This window comes from Pelophylax lessonae, assembly GCF_965119305.1.
Source record: "Pelophylax lessonae genome assembly, chromosome: 4".
Classification (NCBI taxonomy): Eukaryota; Metazoa; Chordata; class Amphibia; order Anura; family Ranidae; genus Pelophylax; species Pelophylax lessonae.
In genome coordinates this window covers 205,868,231-205,884,882 of record NC_138771.1, presented here as the reverse complement: position 1 = coordinate 205,884,882, position 16,652 = coordinate 205,868,231, and the positions used below count along the sequence as shown (strand labels likewise).

The 16,652-nt window shown below is 45.8% G+C and overlaps 1 protein-coding gene across 1 annotated transcript in view; it reads right to left on the bottom strand.

The window, feature by feature from the left end:
* TBC1D22A (TBC1 domain family member 22A) overlaps positions 1 to 16,652 on the bottom strand; it is an 860,932-nt gene that overhangs the window by 204,694 nt on the left and 639,586 nt on the right. The window lies entirely within an intron of this gene.

Genomic DNA, 16,652 nt, shown 5'->3' with positions numbered 1-16,652 from the left:
TTTCCTTCCTGATAAAAAATCAGGAGATATCCATAACCATTTACTACCAAATGAATGCCAAATTTGTTCTAAGAAAAAAAAAAAAAAAGGCCCTAAAAGACCAGAACAGTACAAATACCCCTAAATTACACAATTTGTTTAAAGTAGACAGTCAAAGGTGTTTGGTAAGAGGCATTGTGAAATTTAATAAAAAAAAAATGATTTCAAATTTTTTTTTTTTACATACTGTCCAGCAGTGCAGCGTTAACAAATGACTTAAGTGGCGGCGATCAGGGACACTGAGTGGTGGCAGTATGTATTAAAAAAAAAATATATATATATATATATATATATATATATATATATATATATATATATATATATGTGTGTGTGTGTATATATAGTGGGTAAGGAGAAGAATCACCCCCCCCCCCCTTAAAATAATCACGTTTTATTGCTTTGCTGCCTAAAATGAAGACAGACAGTTTTTGTTTTAGTCAGCTGTATCGCTCAGTGCTACTTATAACATCCAAGTGAAAGATATAACACTAACATGTCAGAAAAAAATAAAAAAAATATTATTAATCGGAAAAAGGATCACCCCCTTGTGTCAGAATTTTGTTGAACCACATTTTGCTTTAATTACAGCTATTAGTCTGTTGGAATAAATGGATTTTTGTAAAATCTTACCGTAAAATCCTTTTCTCTTAGCTCATTGACAGACGTAGTCCTCGGTGATACAGCACCTTCGGGTTATGTTGCCTCCACAGGAGCAGGACTAGACAGGAAATTAAAATGCTCTGGCCACACCCTAGGGGCAGTCCCAGAGGGTATATCCTCTCTCTCTCTGCCTCAGCAAATCAGTTATGTCAAAAAGCAGTCTTTAGAGATTTTAACCCAACCCAACTCAAAAACAGAGGGGCGGGGACTACGTCTGTCAATGAGCTAAGAGAAAAGGATTTTACGGTAAGATTTTACAAAAATCCATTTTTCTCTATCGCTCATTGACAGACGTAGTCCTCGGTGATACAGCACCTTCGGGATGTCCCAGAGCAGTATAACAAATGAGGGGTGGGAAAATGAAAATCAAATCCCAATCTAGAAGGCCCAACCGGTGCCAACTAGAAGTTTACAATGCTCATCCTTAATGATGAGACTCAACAAAAAAGAAAATTTTTTTTTTTTTTTTTCAAACAGAAAAAAACCCTCGAGGTAGACCACCGGTCTCCTCAAATTGCGGCCTGCAAAACCTTGCGGCCAAATGAGGCATCCGCCGATGCCGTCACATCAATTTTATAGAATTTTGTAAAGGTATGTACCGACGACCAGGTGGCCACCTTACATACCTGGACCACTGACGCCTGATGGCGAAAGGCCCAGGAAGTACTGAGCGCTCGAGTGGAGTGCGCCCTAACAGGGAACGGAGGACTCTGACCCTTAATAGAATAAGCCTGTACCACCGTCTGTCTAATCCATTTGGCAATGGTCGCGGCAGATGCAGGCAAACCCTTTCTGGGGCCATCCGTGATCACAAAAAGTGAATCCGTCTTACGGAATGATTCCGTAGCTTTCAGGTATACCCCGATTGCCCGAACCACATCTAAGGAATGCAACGCATGTTCCCGATGATGCTTGGGCTGAGGACACAAGGAAGGTAGTACAATATCTTCATTCAGATGAAAATCTGAAACCACCTTAGGAAGAAAGGATGGCTTAGGATGAAGTACTACCTTATCCCTATGAATCACTAGGTATGGGGACTGGCATGATAATGCAGCCAGTTCTGACACCCTGTGAGCAGAAGTGATAGCCACCAAGAAGGCCACCTTCTGGGATAAAGTAAGCAAGGGAATCTCCCTGATGTTTTCAAAGGGAGGTTTCTGTAGAACCGACAAAACTAAATTAAGATCCCAGGGCGGTAAGGGCGCGCGGACTGGTGGAGCCAGGTGCCGCACCCCCTGGATGAAATTCCGCACCAAGGACTTGGTAGCTAAAGGTTTCTGAAAGAAGATTGCTAATGCTGAAACTTGACCCTTGATGGTGCTCAAGGCTAGCTTCTGCTCAACCCCTTGTTGCAAAAAAGCCAATATTCGAGTCACCGAATAGGTACGTGGAGGAAATCCTAAAGATTCGCACCACGCAATATAAGTCTTCCATGTGTGATAATAGACCTTGCTGGAAGTCGCTTTCCTTGCTTTAATAAGGGTAGGAATGACTGAAGCAGACAAACCTCTGTCCTTCAGTACTTGGGTCTCAATGGCCAGGCCATTAAAACCAGCGACTGTAAAGCACGATGGTAAATTGGTCCTTGAGACCACAGACACTCCCTGAGACGAAGTTCCCACGGAACGTCTGCGACTAGCATGTCCAAGTCGGCCAGGCCGGCTTGACGAGGCCAGCCTAGAATTTCTAGGACCACTGGCGCTGATTGGATCTGAACCAGGCGTCCCTAGAGGTATCTGGCCCCCGACCATCCGAGAAAGTCTGGTCGTTTTCTGTTCCCACACATTTATCAGATACCTGATTGTTATCAGGAAGGGTGATCTTTTCTGGTTGAACCTCAGGGACCGAAGTCACCCGACTAGAGGCTTCTTGGCCTGTCTGGTCAACCAGATCTGATTCCTGTGAGGCATTGGGACTAATCTTAGGAAAAGGTAAAGGAAAAGATCTATTCAGGGAACGGTAACTACCGCTTCCTGTAGTACTTAAATGTTGGAAGGGAAGAATCGCACCGGTAGTAGTAGTTGATGCTCGATCTAATGTCCTGAATACCGGTGAAAACGTCCCCCCACCCTGAAACCGGGTGGGGGCGCACCTTCAGGCTGTGTACTCCTTTGCTTCGGGTTTGGCTGAGTTGGTCCTCTGTTTGTCCGACCAGCCCTTCTTGAACCCTCCTGGAGGAGTCTTGCCTTTCCCGCTTGTTCCAGCCGGGCGCCCTTTATGGGCGGTAAAGAAAGGTCCTCGCTTGTTGCGAGGTCCCTTAGCTTTAGCAGCCTGTGGCAAAAAAGTGCTCTTGCCCCCAGTGGCATCCTTAATGATTTCATCTAGGGTGGCCCCAAATAGACGATTCCCCTGAAAGGGGAGATTTGTCAAGGTCTTTTTGGAACCTAGGTCAGCTGACCAGCATTTTAACCACAGCACACGTCTGAGGATAACCGCTGACATAGATGCATGCCCTAATAGGGGGGTAGCATCCAAGGCTGCGTCACAGATAAACTGTAGCCCTTGTATAATCTGTTCCATCAAATCAGATGTCTCCTGGGGAATATCTTTTCCCCTAAGGTCTTGGCGTACCATTCTCGCCCATTCCGTAAGTGTCTGGGAAACTAGACCAATAACAATTACTGGTCTAAATGCTGACCCTATCAGAGAGAAGATGGTGCGGGACTCTGCTTCCATCTTTCGATCCACCGGATCCTTAAAGGACGAAGTGTCCTCCACTGGGATAACCGTGGCTTTATTCAGCCTGGAAATAGGTGGATCCACCACTGGTGGTACCGTCCATTTCTTAATGATGGATTCCTCAAACGGATAGCGTCTAGCAATACGCTTGGAAATAGTAAAGGTACGTTTAGAATGCTCCCATTCTCCTTTAATCTTATTACCAAAACACTTGGGTACAGGAAAAACCTTCACCGTTTTGATGGGCTTGTTAGTACCAAAAGGAATCTCTGTTTCAGTTGCCTCTGCCGGTAAAACCTCAAGTTTTAAGGTTTCCTGCACTGCCACAACTAGTGCGTCCACCAATGCTTCTTCCTGAATTATAGCGGGAGAAGAAACGTCCTCCTCACTGTCTGAGGGAGCTTTACCTGAGGTAACAGCCCTTGCAGAGGGACCTGCAACTGCAGTGACCATCTCTGAATCTGAGTCAGAGGTGTCAGATAGTATAGGGGTAGGCGGGGGTTGCTTCCTTGACCCCCGTCCCTGACAGGCCGCCTCCACCCGAGCCACCATAGACTCCAAAATTGCTGTAAATGCCTCTACACTCTGTGCACCGGCGGGTCCCGTGGCCCCCTCGAGGGAAACAGGTGGGGGAATATGTGTGGCAGGGTCCATGATAATTCCAGTCACTTCCTGGATAATATAATTCAAAAATAAAAAACTTTTTTTTTTTTTTTTTCTTCAGACCCCCAGCGCCACAAAAGCCCCTTAGTGTTACCTGCTAGGGATCCCTATCGGTCGAGAGAGAGATAGACCCCCAGGCTCACCACTTGATGCTCAGAGTTTAACTGCAACAGGTTACAGCGCTGTCTTGACAAACAGGAAGTCTTTTGGCTGGCTGCCCAGGAAGAAAGGAGGCGGCTCCGCCCCTCTGCACGCCTTCCGGCGCCTCCCCTAGCTCCACGAGGTGTTTGGATCACCTCAAACATGGCCGCCCCCATGCTGGAGACACGAGGCTACGCCAAAATGGCGGCTCGTGCAATCCAGCAAAAAAAATGGCGGCGGCCTGTACTGAATAGCGGTGTGCTGCAGGGCACACAACACTCTCTCTGCATGGGGATTTGGCGTGGTTGGCGGTACCGGCCCTGGCGGACCGCATGGCCGTTCGGAAGGCCTGCTTATAGCTGGAGATCTGATTTAGGAAGGCAGTCTACATGTCCGTGGCTTCTGACTGGTAGGTACCTTATTCTTATCACAGTAAGATTCCCAGAATGCCACTGATTACAATCTTTTAAACATGTATACAATTAGATTGTTAGCTCCCAAACCAAGCCTCCTGGCTCTTTGCACATAAAATCACACTCAAAGTAGGGGGATCTGTGTCATGTTATAGGATAGAGGGGGACTCTATCTTACTATACAGAGAGGGGCCCGCGTTCACCACAAGACCCGTCAGGGGAAAAGGGGGAACATACTACTCACCATACCGGAACCAGGCAGGCACCAACTCCTGACAGTACCCCTCTCCACCGGGGCGGGAGGGCTGTCGACCGATATGGACGCCGTGACTCATGGTCTTTGGCGTTTCAGCGAGACGTTTAACTCGCGGGGTCAGTCCCTTAATGGGACTTTGTCGCGGCCGACCCAGCGCGGAGCTATGGCCTGCACGCGCTCGTAGGCTGAACTGGGGTGACCACCGGATCTCAACATCCAGCCCGTCGCCCAGTTCAGCTTTCTTGCTTGAAGATCTCACAGGAACACTGGAGAAAAAAAGCTGTCTAAAAAATCTTTTAAGAAAAAAATCTTGCCAGGACCGAAGATCCCAGCAAGGTATCTAGGTCCTTACTCCTAACTAGACAGAAAATAACTGATTTGCTGAGGCAGAGAGAGAGAGGATATACCCTCTGGGACTGCCCCTAGGGTGTGGCCAGAGCATTTTAATTTCCTGTCTAGTCCTGCTCCTGTGGAGGCAACATAACCCGAAGGTGCTGTATCACCGAGGACTACGTCTGTCAATGAGCGATAGAGAAATATCTTTACTAACTTTGCATGTCTAGACTTTGCAATATTTGCCCACTTTTCTTTGTGAACTGCTCACGTTCAGTTACATTTAATGGTGACTGTTTGTGGACTGCGGTCTTCAAGTCACTCCACAGATTTGGGGTTTAAGTCTGGTCTATGACTAGGCCATACAAGGACATTCACCCTTTTCTCCTTCAATCACTGTGTGGTAATTTTTGCTGTGTGCTTTGGGTCATTGTCATGTTGAAGGAAAACCTTCTTCCCATTGATTATTTTCTGGCAGAGGGAAGCGGATTTTCCTCAATAAGTTGACGGTATTTTGCTCCATCTATTTGTCCTACTTTCCTGACAATTGCTCGAGTCCCTGCTGCAAAGAAACACCCCAATAACAGGATATTACCACCTTCATGCTTTACTCTAGGAATGGTGTTTTTGGGACGGATTTCTGCCAGATATATTGTTTGGTGCTGAGGCCAACTAATTAAATTTTAGTGTCATCTGACCATAACACCTTTTTCTATGTGGCTTCAGAATCTTCAAGGTGCATTTTGGCAAAGCAGTGTCGGCCAGTCACCTGAGGAGGATTGGAGCTACTTTGTGCAAAACCATTACACAAAGCAGGTAAATCTAAGGCTCCTTTCAGACGGCCGCTCCGCTGCTTAAGTCCGCTGCGGGACTTTTTTTTTTTTTTTTCCACGGAGGGGATGACATTTCTGTCATCCGCTCCGTGTGCCCGCATATCATCCCATCTGTTTGCGGATGATATACGGACATAATGTAAGTATATGGCATTGCGGATGTCAGCGGATGACACCGCTGACATCCGATTTTCCTTCCTTTCCGTTTTTTACACGGATGGAAAAATGGGGTTCTGTTCCATTCGTAAAAACGGAACAGAACTGAAAGGAGGAAAATCGGATGTCAGCGGATAGTATTCCGCTGACATCCGCAGTGCCATTCACTTACATTGATGTCCGCAAATCATCCGCAAAAAAATAGGATGATTTGCGGACACACGGATCGGCCGTGTGAAAGGACCCTAACATGTCTGTTATTTGAAAAATAAATAAAAATAATAAATATATATATATATATAAATAAAAACAAGACTTTAATATCACTATAATGAAGTAAAGAAAAATGAGTTAAGTGTGGGAAACCACAGCAACCAATCAAGTATCAACTTTAGTTTTTCTGATGAAAGCTGAAACCTAATTACTTTGGTTTAATGAGCTTATCTATCAAGCTCCAATGTGCAAAACAGTCAAAATAGAAGACACAAGTCCATCCAGGTCAACCAACAGGAAAAAAAGCACACACAAAAAGAAAGTCTCTATATACACAATCCTTTACCTACGTTGATCCAGAGGTAAAAACAAAGCATGATTCAATTTACTCAAGCGGGGGATAGAAAAATTCCTTCCTGACGCCCCAGGACGCAATTGGATATTCCCTGAATCAACTTCTTCTGGTGTTCTTACCTATAAATATTAGTATTTGTAATATGCAGTTATAATTTGGGCATTTAGGAATGAATCCAGGCATTTTTTTAAAGCAATCTACTGAGCTGGCCAGAACTAGTTCTCGAGGAAGTCTATTCCACATCTTCACAGCTCTTACTGTGGAGAAGCCTTTCTGCATTCAGAGATTAAATCTCTTTTCTTTCAGACAAAAATCTGAAAGACTTCTGTGATGACCTTGAAGTGAATACCTGTGCACCAAGTTCATTTTATGGACCACTTCTGTATTTATACATGTTGATCATACCCCCCCCCCCTAATGTCCTTTTCTTAAGAGAGAATAAATTCAGTGCAGCTAATCTTTCCTCCATGCCTCTTATCAGGCATAAGGTATATATGTGTTTTGTGCTTCAAGCATTTAAAACAAGTCAATGTAGGCATTACTTTAGATTTACTGAAGAACTAAGCACTTGGCTTACATAAACCAGCTGATCATGACAGACAGGAGCATAAACACTGTATTCATAATTTAAATTTTAAATCTCATATATATATATATATATATATATATATATATATATATATATATATATGTGGCTATATTTGGGCTAAACTAGGCACAAAAATGGAACTGGTAGAAGCTGTTTATTCCCCATAAAAAAACCCACTATTTTATTCATGCTACCCTGGTCTCAGCAAAGTGAGTCCTGTGCATACAGATTATTGACCCAACCTTCCAACAAAAACAGTATTTAGAAGTGATTTTCAAGTGAGCTTCCACAATGACCGAGCTACTTGACTTCAATCAGCTGCAAAGCTTCTTTTATTCTGTTATCACATCAGCATTGGGAATGAATGCCAAAGATTCAATAGTCTTCCTGAGGAAGTTCTATCACACTATAAGAATAGCAATGAGCCTCCCCTCTACTCACATATATTCTATCTTGTGGATAAATGTATGCATGACAACAAATACAACACAGTCAGGTAAATCACAGATAGGTGTGCGGGACACAGAACTGATGTGGAAAAACTATATTATTTCTAAAGACATTCACATATGAACACAAATACAGCTACAGGCTCTGTAATACACTACAGTGAAAATCACTGAATCTTTGTGGGTATATACAAAAAGGCAAAGACCTATACAGTGCTCTAAAGAGGCATTCACTTCCTTGGACCTTTTCACTTCTTTTAATGTTATTATCTGTAATCAATGTTTTTTTTTTTTTTTTTTCATTTTTAGAAAGAAAAGGTGTACATGTGTTGTTTGAATATATTCTCGCTACTACCCCTAAAGAGTGACTCTATTTTTGCTGTGAAAAAAAACCCAATAAAACAAAAAAAAAAAAAACAATCCCTTCTGGGTAATTAATGTACACTGCAGGAATTTTAACAACTTTGTTGCAGATTCCTGCCTGTTTTTGCTGCTGCTGTTCTGTGTCTTTTGGGTAATGATTCTGAATGGGAGTGAAATTTTCATTAATAATCAGCTGGTGCACTTTCTGTGCTCGAATGAAGAAAGCGGCATGGTCTGCATCTGCATATCCCTTTAGACGTAATTAACCCTTCTGGAAAAGTGAGTTAGCTGATCACAAAAGCATTGCTGGAGAGTCTCCATACCATACACCAGCTGTGTACGGAAGGCTTTTATACATATATATATATATATACACACACAGTATACACACACACACACACACACACACACACACACACACACACACACACACACACACACATATATATATATATATATATATATATATATATATACACTGAACACAATTATAAACACTTTTGTTTTTGCCCCCTATTTTCATGAGTTGAACTCACAGATCTAAGACTTTTTCTATGAACACAAAAGGCCTATTTCTCTCAAATATTGTTCACAAATCTGTCTAAATCTGTGATAGTGAGCACTTCTCCTTTGCCGAGATAATCCATCCACCTCACAGGTGTGGCATATCAAGATGCTGATTAGACAGCATGATTATTCCACAGGTGTGTCTTAGGCTGGCCACAATAAAAGGGCACACTAAAATGTGCAGTTTTACTGTATTGGGTGGTCTGGGGGGGGGGGGTTCGAAAACCAGTCTGGTGTGACCACCATTTGCCTCACACAGTGCAACATATCTCCTTCGCATAGAGTTGATCAGGTTGTTGATTGTGGCCTGTGGAATGTTGGTCCAATCCTCTTCAATGGCTGTGTGAAGTTGCTGGATATCGGCAGGACCTGGAACACGCTGTCGTATACGACGATCCAGAGCATCCCAAACATGCTCAATGGGTAACATGTCCGCTGAATATGCTAGCCATGCAAGAACTGGTGCATTATCATGCTGCAACATGAGGTGATGGTCGTGGATGAATGGCACAACAATGGGCCTCAGTATCTCGTCACGGTATCTCTGTGCAGTCAAAATACCATCAATAAAATGTACCTGTTTTTGTTGTCCATAACATACACCTGCTCATACAATAACCCCACCGCCAGGTATGGAGACATGCTTGGTCAGTCCATCACCTTTAACCTCAGCTTCTTTAGCAAGGCAGTGGTCGTCTTGGAGGTGTGTTTGGGGTCATTATGTTGGAATACTGCCCTGCGTCCAGTCTTCAAAGGGAGGGGATCATGCTCTGCTTCAGTATGTCACAGTACATGTTGCCATTCATGATTCCCTCAATGAAAGGCCACCTTCTCGGACAACGTAAGCAGGGGAAACTCCTGAAGACTCTCAAAGGGAGGCTTCTGAAAAATAGACATCACCAAACTGAGGTCCCATGGCGGCAATGGAGACCGCAATGGAGGAGCCAAGTGTCGAACTCCCTGGAAAAAGGTGCGCACCAGGGAATGTGTTGCCAATGGACGTTGAAAGAAAACCTCTAAGGCCGAAACCTGGCCCTTGATGGTACTCAAGGCCAGGCACTGCTCAACCCTCCATTGAAGGAAAGCCAATATCTGAACCATCGAAAAGAAGCGAGGATGAACCCCAAGAGACTCACATCACGCAATGTACGTCTTCCAAGTACGATGTTAGATCTTCCTAGAGGTAGATTTTCTAGCCTTTAGCAACTGGCTTTTAACAGCCAAGCTGCCAAAGCCTGCGACTGTAAAGCAGGATGGAAGATTGGCCCTTGGAATAACAGATCTACCCTGAGAGGAAGTTTCCAAGGAGCATTGGTGACCAGCCATCCCAGATTGGCGTACCAAGGCCAGCAAGGCCAGTCTGGAGCCACTAGAATGACCAGAATCCCTTCTGCCTTGATCCAGCGCAGGAGTTTTGGCAGAAGTTTGAGAGGGGGGAAGGCGAAAAACCAGACGATACTGGCTCCAAGAAGCCACTAAGGCGTCTGCGTTGTCGGCTAGAGGATCCCGAGACCATGCCACAAACCTCTGTATCTTCCTGTTGAGGCAAGAGGCCAACAGGTCCACCTCGGGAGTACCCCACCAGAGACACAGCTGATGAAACACCACCGGATGAAGCGATCATTCCCCTTGGTCCAATGCCTGTCGAATGAGATAATCCTCTTGCCAATTTTCCACCCCTGAAATGTGTACAGCAGAAAGGGCTGGAATGAATCGTTCTGTCCACCTTAGAATACTGGCTACACTTATTGTGCCCCCTTGGTGATTGACATACGAGACAAAAAAAAAAAAATTCCCAGTTCAATTTGCTAACCAGTTTGCTTACCAACCAAATTAACCTGTCTAACAGTTTGCGTCAAAACAGATGTTTAGTTAGCACATATTTGCAAACGCATTTGTAAGCTGCAGGGCTACTCCACGGCACCCTGTATTACCTGCAGTCCTAACTCTTGTAAATTTATGAGAGTCTTCACAGTGGAAGCACAGTAATTGACATAGGCCACAGCTATGGCATTGTCCGATTGAATGTGTACTGGACACCCCTGAAGGCGAACTGTCCAATGATCCAGACAAAGTCTGATCGCTCAGAATTCCAGTACAGTGATCAGGCAGTCTGGACTCTGGAACAGTCCAGACCCCCTGAGCACAATCTGTGCCGAGAACACCTCCCCACCAGGACAAGCTGGCATCTATGGTGACAACTGTCCAGTACAGGGGGAAAAAGAATTTTAAATGTTGAAGTGCCGGAGAATGAAGCCTCAGATCAGGGACCCTCTTGTACCCCAGCTCAACAGGATTAGATTGTCTAGAGACTGAGGATCCTTGTCCCATTTCACCAGGATCTCTCTTTGCAAAGATCTCGAGTGGAACTGTGCAAATGGAACCGCCTCGAAGGTAGACACCATCATGTCCAGCACCCGTATGCAAGCGCAGAGGGATGATCGTCTCCTGGACAACAGAAGCTTGATTGCCTCCTGCAATTTCTGGAGTTTCTCCAGAGGAAGAAACACTGAGGCGGAATCCAGAGTGAGACCCAGATAGTCAAGTCCCGTGGACAGAACCAAAACAGACTTCAGAAGGTTCAGAATCAAACTGAACTCCCGCAGAGTTTGCAGAGTAATCTCCAAGTTGTCCATCAGAGCAGTCAGAGCCTCAGCTCGCAGAATTAGATCGACCAAGTACCCCAGTACCACAATCTCCCGCTGACGCAACAATGCTAGTACTGGGGCGAACACTTTTGTGAAGACCCAAGGAGCGGAGGCGAGACCAAAGGGTAACGCCACAAACTGATAATGATCCTCACCCACGGCAAAGCAGAGGAAGCGCTGGTGACCGACACATATTGGAATGTGAATGTAGGCATCCTTGATGTGGATAGAAGCGAGGAAATCCCCCTGATGTAGGGATGCCACTACCGTGCGAATGGACTCAATTTGGAACTTCTGTACCTGGCACAAAGCAGAGACCACATAAGCAATGTGGGGACAAGCGCAGGTTGGAAGGGAAGAACCTTTCCAGAGGATAAGACCAAAATTCGATCTTGTAGCCAGAATGAATGATTTAGTGGACCCACTTGTCTTTTACCAGAGAGGTCCACGGATCCGGAAACCATCAAAGATGTCCCCCCCACCCCAGATACAGGTGAGGGCACCAATTCATACAGAGGAAGCCTTGTCCGCAGGTCTGGAAGAGCCCGCTCATGACTTGCCAGACCAGGACCTCCTGGAGGATCTGAAGGGCTTACAGTCCTTGTCTTGAGATCCAGAGGGATGAAAAGGCCTCTTATGAGCCGAAAAGAGAGGTCCCCATCTACAACAGGGCTCCTTGCCCTTGGAAGCCTACGGAAGAGGAGTACTCTTCCCTCCTGTGAGGCCCTTAACAATGTCATCCAAAGGAAGCTCCAAACAGGCGATCCCCCGCAAATGGGAGATCAGCTAAGGCCATCTTTGACGTCTGACCTGCAGACCAGCATTTCAGCTAGATAATAAGCCGCAGGACCACCGCTGAGACAGACAGCCTGGAAATTAAGAGAGCTGCATCCAAAGAGGCAAAGACAAACTGTAGACCCTGGACAAATTGATCCGCCAGCTCTGCAAAGGCAGGAGGAAGCTGTTCCACCTCCAGGTCCTGGCGTAAAATTTGAACCCACTCGGTCAGAGTTTGCGACACCAGGGCGATAGTAAATACAGGCCTAAGTGCTAAACCAGCCACAGTGAACATATGGCCAGTCAGAGCCTCCAACCTCCTATCAGCCGGATCTTTAAAGGCCCGGGACTCCTTAACCTAAGCTTTATTTAATCTGGAAACCGGCATTGCAAAACGTTTAGAAACCGCAAAGGTGCGTTTTGGAAAACCCCACTGTTTAGTGACAATATTATCAAAGTTTAAACTTTAAAGTTTCACGCACTGACATAATCAGCGCATCCACCAGCGCCTTTTTGGCGCAGCTAGAGGAGCCATCTTCACTATTTGAGCACGCAGCGTGCGTGGACGAGACCCAGAAGGATAACTCACAACCACGGCGGCCGAATCAGATTCAGGATCTGATGCAGATGAAGCAGGTGAAGGGGGGGGGGGGGTGTGCTTTTTTGCTAGCATGTTTAACCGGACCAAATTCACTGTGGACACTCAGGACTGCCGTCAGTGCAGTCAGGGATTGATGGGACCCGGAGGGCCCAGCAGCCTCTGAGAGGGGATCAGGTGGGCAAATGAGCTCTAGGGACTCCATTAGTGAAGAGGGGGACCCACACAAAAAAGTGTATAACACTGCTTGGGACACCCCCATCATGCTGGTGGTACCTCAGGTCCCAGCACAGAGCACTACGACTGCCACAAAAAGACTACCATAAAAAGACTCACCACCACCGATCAGGCACTTACAGCACCAGGCAAACTGCACACCATGCGGTGATCAAGAAGAGAAAAATCCAGGAGTTAGCACTAGGGGAGGAGGAGGGGCTTCCACCGCTGAATTACTGCCCACATAGCTTTAAAAACATGGCCGCCGCTATTTTCAATGAGAAAACCCCCATAAAAATGGCCACCTAGGCTACACAAACATGCCCGCTGATCCACAGCACAAATGGCCCCAAGAAAATGGCAGCGCCACATAGCTCACGGGGGCCGGGGGGGGACCCCAGGAGCACTGAACACGATCCCAGCAGGAGCATCCACCAGGTACAACCCCCGTCCCAAAAGTCAATTTTTTTGGTTGCCAGCAGCACGCTCCCCCCCCAGCCCCATCACCAGCTCAACACCCCAGACCAACCTAGAAGGTATGGCCACCCCATGGGAGGTGGGGAGGGGGCTGTGGGCAGATGGGGGGGGTAACAAGTCTACAGGGGACCACCGAGAAGGAGGGAACGAGCCCATGTCCACCCCAAAAACCTCCAGGGTTAAAGGAAGGACAGCTTCTTACCATACCAGGAACAGGGTGGGCACCGCTCCTGACAGCCCACTACTCCATTGGAATAGGGGTGACGGACGGCCAGGAGGAACGCTGCGACTCAGGTTGAGGCCAGGTCGTACGTGTTCTCGCAAGTCGTTTAACTGGCAGGCCAGCCCAAGTCCAGTAGGGCTATGTCTGGCCAAGACAGCGCGGAGCTGAGGCCTGCACGTTCGGTGCCAGACTAGGGGGACCGTCTGGATATAGGTTATCCAGTCAGTCACTCATTCTGGCAGTTGATAGTAGATCTCACAGGAACAAAATAACAAAGATAGAGAAAAAATCAATTTAAAAGGAAAACAATAGCCAGGACCAGAGATACCAGCAAGGAACTAGATCCTTACTCCTGACAAGGCAAAAAAATGTAATGCCTATAGCTGAGAGTAGGTGTACACCCCCTGGGATTGCCCCATAGGTGTAGTCAAGTTTTTTTTTTTCCTGCCAAGTGTCCTACTCCAGCGAATCCGCTGCTGGGACCACTCTTATGTGAAAGAGGACCGACGGCTTGGCAATTTGCTGCCCTAAGTCCAGTATTAAACGTCAACGTAGCAAAGTAAATACAAGGTGGGCATTCATGGTGGGCACCTAGGCTTTCCAGGTGCAATGGTGCACTTCACAAAAAGTGGACTTCCTAGCCTTCAGGAGAGTAACAATGACTAAATCTGAGAGCCCCTGCCCCTTGGGATTTTAACAGCCAAGCTATTAAAAGCAGTGACTGAGAAGCAGAATAGTAGACCAGTCTAAGGACAGAAAGTTTAGATTCAAGAGTCTGAGAATGTCCAAGTACCACAACCTCCTGGGTTAGTTTAGTGCTATTAGAACCTCTGGAATGCCCCCCATCTTGATAATGTAAAACAGAATTCACTCTGATTTCAGGGATTTAGATGGAAAGGCGGGCCCCTCCGGCAACCACATTTCCTGCAACAAGAGGACATATAGGACTCCTCCACAGCCCAAAAGGCTGGTAACCCTCATGAGAAATTCCTATATCTTTGGTAGAAAGGGTTTCCTTGACTGGAAATTCACCATAACAGAAATAGTCTAGCCTTGTAGGTCTGATACATAGTGTGGTCCAGGGACCAAGCCTGTTTGTCCTACGCTGCCAGAATGTAGCGTTGCAACAGTCTGGAACTGAAACTAGGCATATGTCATTGCCTCAAAGAGGGCTACCATCAGACCCTCATGTAGGCACAATTAAGGGTCGAACCTGAGATTGAAGGCCCAGGCAAGAGAGGGGGAGAGACAGGAGTTTGTGCTGGGGCAGGAAGACCCTGGACAGGTCCGTATCCAATGTCAGATCCAAGTACTCTATTCAGTGATTTAGTTCAATCAACGACTTTTGAAGGTTCAAGATTCAAACAAATTTCTGCAGAGTCAGCACTATACACTGGATATTGGCTGACAGGAATAGGAAGGACTGATCTTTTAGCAAGAGATTGTGCAGGTAATCCACAATGTGTAACCCTCTAGGAAGAGAGCAGTGCTAGAAACAAGGTAAGCACTTTAGTTAAAAAAAATGGGGGTTGTGGATAGGCCAAAAGAAAGAGCGCAAATTGGTAATGCGAATCACTCATAAAATGGCCCTGATGAGAAGTAAAAATTGTAATGTGCAATTAAGGATCCCAGATGTCTAAAGAAGCCAGAGCATTCCCTTGAAAAATGGAACACAATGAGAAAGCTGGCAAATTCAGTGAAAAACTTTTAACCCCAAAATAACAGAATGAGAGTCTTTAATCCAGAATGAGCAAACTCCTCCATTTGGTTTTGGAATTATGAACATGTTTGAGTAGAAAACCTAAAATCATTATTTGCGTGAAACTGGGTTTATGACCCCCTGCAAGAGGAGCCACCGAACATCAGCAAGAAAATCCAGCCATCTTTGTGGGGAGGGGACATATTTGAGAGTATTAAAGTGTTACTAAACCCACAACAGTAAAATCAGTCTGTATATGCAGTAAAGCATGCTTGCAATACTCACTGTGGAACCTGAGGGGTTCTTACAGAGTTTGATCAGCACAGGGCCAATCAGCACTGTCCAGACAGAAAGTCAGGGGTCACGCAGCCTTATTGGACAGTCCGAGAAGAATGAAAACTCCTAGTACAAGCTTTAATCAGTGCTTGTCTGGACACTGATAGAAGTCACAAGCCTGCTATATACTGCCGATGAGAAAAGGTATTTAGCAGTTTATATTTATTAAAATAATTTCATTTCCATGTTCTGTGTACTGTGATAGACCAGATATAGTAAATGCAGGGTCCTGGGTATAGTAACAATATATAAATGGGAAGGAATCCAAAACACCAGTTTGTAGCACTTGGAAATTATACTCTGGACCCAGGCATCTGAAATCTCCTTGACAAAGTGGCCAACAGACATTGCCTCACACTGCCAGGGGGGAGGTGAAAAGGGCTTGGAGGACCACATCTTCTGATGAAAGTTTGTTGCAGATTTAAGCTTGCAGGTGGAGACCTGAGAGGGATTAAGAGAACTTTTCCTAGCCTCAGGAGTAAAAGTTTACTCAGGAAAGCACACACCTTCTTCTTATGGGGTTGTGGAGTACTCTTATTCCCTGCAATCTCTTTGATGTACTTATTCATGGAATGACCAAACAGGGATTCTCCCTTAAAGGGAAACCACCCAAGGTTTTTCTTGAATAGGAGGAGTTCTGTTAAAAATGCATTTGAGCCAAATAATCCTCTGCTCAATGAAGAGGCTCATCCTGGAGATCTGGGGAAGCATATCTGCTAAGCCATTCACGCAGTAGCATAAAGCAACAGGTCAAAAAAACTTTGGTTTGTGATGAATGGAGGATCCTACTCAAAAGGGGAAGTTGAAGGGGGTTTGTTGTGACCCGAAGTATAATTCAGGGGTCAGCAACCCACCAATCGCATTCTACCCATTGACTGCAGGCAGCAGGCAGGTAGATCCTGAACATGGTCCTGCTTTGCTGCCTCCAACACTCTCATCTCCACAGCAGAGCGGAGAGCGGGAGGC